Source organism: Elaeis guineensis, chromosome 1 (assembly GCF_000442705.2).
Source record: "Elaeis guineensis isolate ETL-2024a chromosome 1, EG11, whole genome shotgun sequence".
In the NCBI taxonomy this organism is placed as follows: domain Eukaryota; kingdom Viridiplantae; phylum Streptophyta; class Magnoliopsida; order Arecales; family Arecaceae; genus Elaeis; species Elaeis guineensis.
Window position 1 is genome coordinate 182012895 of NC_025993.2, and position 5575 is coordinate 182018469.

Here is a 5575-nt window from a genome sequence, read left to right on the forward strand (position 1 = left end):
AAATGGTACTTAGCCATAAATTTTTTCTTTACTCAAGGATGAGCAAAGTTCAAATTGGGGATATGATAAACACTTAAGTTAAGCCACCTAAAGCATAAAATTATACTTAATTAATCTTTATTTAGTATAAATTTGATATTTTTTTATTATTTTATAGAAAAGATGATCATCAATGTAAAGAGCTCGATTTGTAGATTCAAAAAAAAAATTTGAAGTAAATCGGACTCAATTTGGATTCCAAATGAAGATCCGAAGCCAAACGAAAAGAAAAAAAATAAATAAAAGGAAGAAAAACTCAGTGGGCTGGCCCATTTGACCGCGCGGTCCACACACGGTCCATGCCAAAAATATTTTGCCTTCGGTTCATGATCGGTCCATGGGAACAGTAGTTAGTCTACCATCGGTTTATAGACTGATATGCATCGGGTCTGCACGCGGTCCACTGACACAGTGCCGGTGGTCTTTTATCGTGGCATGTGCACGTTGAAGCAGCCTGGCAGGTTCGGTGGTTTGCAGGTTTCGGGTTCGTGTGCTGCATGCGGGTCCGCAAGCATGGAAGAAGCTTTTAGGTGCTATTTCATGCGGGTTTCAGGTGCGGATTCAACCCGATTCGTAGGGAGCAGAAGCTGGTGGGTCAGCGGTGCTGTCCCAGGCTATTTCATGAGTTTTAAACAGATTCTAACACTGAGTTTGAGAGGGATTACTAACACCAAATTTGACAGGGACTTGAGCTGTTCACAACAAACATCCACCTACGTATTTCCTTAGTCCCACATCACTGAATAGGGCCACACTCCTCCCCCTAAACATCTGTAAATAGACCCCTACACAATCATATTTTCTTCAAGCCAGATCTCTCTTCCTCTCAAAAAAATTCTTTAACGTTTCCTCTCTCCCTCTTCATCATATCTCTACACACCATTACAAGCCATCTTCTTTTTCTCAAGCAATCTCTCTCCTTCTTTCTCTTCTCCAAGCAAACCTCTCTTCATGCTCTTGATCCTTGCTCCAAGCCATTAGAAGGAAGACCTCAGAGCTCTAAGATGAAGGATTTAGCAAGAAGCATCTCCATGTCTGACTAATCATCTTGTCTCAGAAAATTACTATATTTTTGATTTGATAGTATTTTTATTTTAAAATCATTTGTCATACTTTTTAATATGCAATAAATATTTGTTTTCTTTGCTACATTTTTAAGACTTTATTTTTCTTGCATAAGATTTCAATCTGGAATAGTTTATGACCCTTGGGACAAGCCATAATCTACGGATATGGTTCGTGCTCTTGGGATAAATTATCTTTAGATTAAATTTTTTTATTATATCTAAATTAATTTTGACTATCCTATAACTTTAAGAGATGGATCGTGATCTAATAGTATGGATTGTGCTCTCTAAAATATGTTATATCTCTATTAATTAAATATCAAATCAAGAGCATATTAAGAAGAATACCAGTTGTTTATTAAGAGAATAGTTGAGATCCTGAGAATTTTCTTTCATACTTGCATCCAACTCTTAATTAATTTTTTTATTTACTTTCTTATTAATTTAAATAGTCTCTTAATTAATTTTTATCTTGCTTTCTTATCTAAAACTAATCTATTCAAACGTAATTAACATGATCCCAGTGGATATGAACTTGACTCACTACTATCTACATAGTTTTGAATTAGTATTTTATTTTTGACACCTATGATAGCGATCAGATGTCTTGATCCCTTTCTCCAACTCTTAGAATGATGTAAATGATTTCCATCGATCGTCTACATTAAGGAGGTGGGTGGGGAAAGAGAAGACTAGATGCCCCATATGAGAAGATCAAGCATCCTACCGGCTACGTAATCGTTGCATTGCATAAATGATGGCGCAATGTATGGTTTATTTATGATTAGATTTTTGCATAAATATAGGAGCATAATCCAGACATAAGAAAAATTAAAATTATCTAACATGTGCTATCAGAGCCCTAGTTTTATGCTTCGTATTCATGTAAAAATTTTTTCGACAAATTTTGGCTTATTTTTCAAAATATTAAAATCAAGGTTTTGAATTTTTTGAATTAAAGTTTAGAAAATTAAATTATAGCTTTTGCTTAATTTCTTAAAAATAAAATAAAATAATAATTAAAAAAGGGGGAATGGGTATTTGGGGTTGGCCACATAGGCCGACCCACAATGCTCGACAAACAGGGCAGTGGCTATAATCGTTGCCATGCCGGCGATGGCGGAGGATCGGGAACCAGCAACAGGCAGGGGGAGCTCTGGCTTCCCAGTGGCGGCGGCGGGATTCACCGCCGCACGCGACAATTTAAGGCGGCCACAGGAACCACAGTTTCTGCCGCAGCGAACGGAGGTAGCGGGTCTTCCCACTACCCTTAGGCGAGGGCAGGAATTCGCTGCCCTCTCTCCTAATTTTCAACGGTCGAGAATGATAAAGGCGGCTGTTCGACCACTCGTGTGGCACAGGAGAGGCACCGATCCACCTACGGTCTTCTCCAATGGTCGGGGTAGCAAGGGGCAACCATTCGGCCGTTTGTCCGGTGCATAGGGAGGCTTGGCCACCCATGAGGAGGCTCGACTGCCCATGCGGCGGCCATGGGGGTTTGGGGTTTTAATCGGGAGCAATCGGAAGAGGAAGAAATGGGTATTGGGTTGGACCTTAATAGATCTTGATCCAAACCCATTCCATTAAATGCAAACCCATTAAGCCATATCAGATTTCGGGTTTTGATCCATTAAGGTTTTGGATCAGGCCCAAACCCATTAACCCAATTTTATTTTAAACTTTTTTGTAAATAACCCCTATAAAATATTTTATTATGGATAGATCCCTATATTTTTCTAACAGACTTATTTCAAAGTAGCTATTTTATAGAAAAATCTTGCTTCTTTCTATTATTTACGGCTGAGTCATTTATTGTTGAGATTTTTGATAAAATCGTTGTATTTTATTCGACTTACATCCGATTTGAATGATTTTTGAACCGTTGAACTTATGACGGCCTGAGGAACATTATGATTTAGTTCCTCATAATAATAAAATATTTAAATAATTTATAAATTATTTATTTGATAATTTTGCATACTATTATAATGTTCAATTGTGTTTCTCCATAGCCCCAAAGGATCTGGAGCACTCTATGGATCTTGGGTAGTTGAGTTATTGAAGGTCAATGATTTTTTTTCTTATTATAGATTTAGAATTATATAAAGGTGTATCTATTATAGTTGACCTAAAGATGACTGTAATTTGATACAAAATAAAAAGAAATAGATTGACTAACTTGAATTGCATAAAGATGGGGAGTTCTATATGCAAAGGTAGAAATAACTTCGAATTCTTATAATCATAGTTAGTTAGACCACTGAAAGTGCAACCAATATGATGGGTCATAGGTTACATATAAATTATGTGTCCATGCCATAATTATTGTTCTTGCTTACATATTTCATATTATTGTTGGTTGTAAAAATTATATAATGCATGTTTTGAATTGTTTATTATGTTTAAATTTATGATTAAATTAGTTGTGACACTTATTATATGCTATGATTCTTATCCAAATATGTTTTATAGTTGTATAATAAGTATTATTAGTAGAATTGTGCTATGAAATTTGCATCATGATCGTAATTATGAACATACTCTGTTACTTACAACTATAACCTTTGCTTCACTCTCGTTGCATCTATCTAATATTTTCATACTAAATGGATCTAATTATCCTAGAATGTCTAGACTTAGATTTGGTCCTTCGTAAGCCTCAGCCTGATCCACTTACTCCCACTAGTTCTCCTGATCATAAAGAATATATGAAAAGTGAGAGCATTCTAATAGATTATCTCTTATGATCATTAAAAGTATTATAGCAAGAGATATAAAAAGATCTATTCCTGATAACGAATTGGCCTCTAGATATCTTTCCTTTGTAGAACAATAGTTTACTAAATTCAATAAAGCCTTGAATGGTACCCTTATGAATAAGTTACCCTTTATGAAATATGATGGATTTTCTGGAGTGCGAAAGCACATTATGGAAATGCATGATACAGCTGAAAAGTTGAATAACTTGGGCATGACCGTATCTGAAAATTTCTTTATCCAGTTTGTTCTCAATTCTCTTTCATTCCAATTTATCTAATTTAAGATTTACTACAACACACATAAGAAATCATAATCAATGAATGAACTCATCTCTCAGTGTACGCAAGAGGAAGAGAGAGTGAAATAAGAAGGGATCTCAATTGTTCACACGGTATCAAAAGAGCATCCTAAAAGAAAGAAGACGAAGAAAAAAAATAAAAGATCGAGCAATCTATCAAAAAAAAGTTCTTATAAATTAAAATATTTCTTCTGTAATAAGGAGAGACATACCTAGAAGGATTGTGAGATAAGAAAGAAATGATTTAGAAAGAAGAGTTTTTTCTTGTCACTTATTTGTTTCGAAACTAATTTTATTGATGTTCCTTCAAATACCTGATGGATTGATTTGAGTGTTGTGATTCATATTACTAGTTCATTGTATAGATTTCTTTCAAACTGAAAGCTAAATGATAGAGAGTGATGGATCTTTATAGAGAATCAGATGAAATCTAAGATCATTTCGGTTGGGATCTACAGACTTATTATAGACATCGGACTCTAATTTGATCTACATGATGTCTTTTATATTCCTCCAGTATCTAGAAATTTAATTTCTTTATCAAAATCTGATTTAGAAAGTTTTTTATTTAACTTTATAAATTTAAGTTTTAAATTAATAAAAATTTTTATTTTGATTGGTTCTGGAATATTGTGCAATGGGTTATATAAAATGAATTTGGATTTTTATTTTACATAATCTCTACTTCTTTTGAATGTCAATGTCGGAATAAAATATGATATTGTAAATAAAAGTTTTTCAATGTTATGGCATAGGTGATTAGATCATATATTAAAAGAAATGATGACTAGATTGATTAAAGAAGGTATTTTACCAAATCTGAATTTCAGTGATTTTAGTATGTGCATAGATTGCATTAAAAAAATTAAAAGTTATAAAAGACATACCACTAGAAGTCAAGGACTCTTAGAATTGACATACTGATATTTGTGACTATTTTTTATCTTATTTTGGAAGATAAAGGTATTTCATCACTTTTATTGATGATTTCTCATATTATGATTATATTTTTCTATTGCATGAAAAGTCTGAAGCTTTGGAAGCCTTTAAAATATACAAAGCTGAAGTAAAAAATTAATTTGATAAAAAAATTAAAATTATGAGATTGTCATGTTGGGATTGTCCTAAAGAGGCTTGATTATATAATCTACAAGAAAAAAAATTGGTTTCTAGAATTGTTAGTTGTTATATTTATAGGGTATCTAGAAAGATCAAGGGATTTTAGATTTTATTGTCCATCACACGCCACTAGAATTATTGAAATTGAAACTGTTAGGTTCATTGAGGATGTTAAAAATAGTGAGAGTGGTGAATCACGTAATGCTGTATTAGAAAAAATAAAATAATCTTTTTCTATTATAGTAACACCTAGAGATATTCTATGTAAATCTATTTAATCAGAGATTGTGGA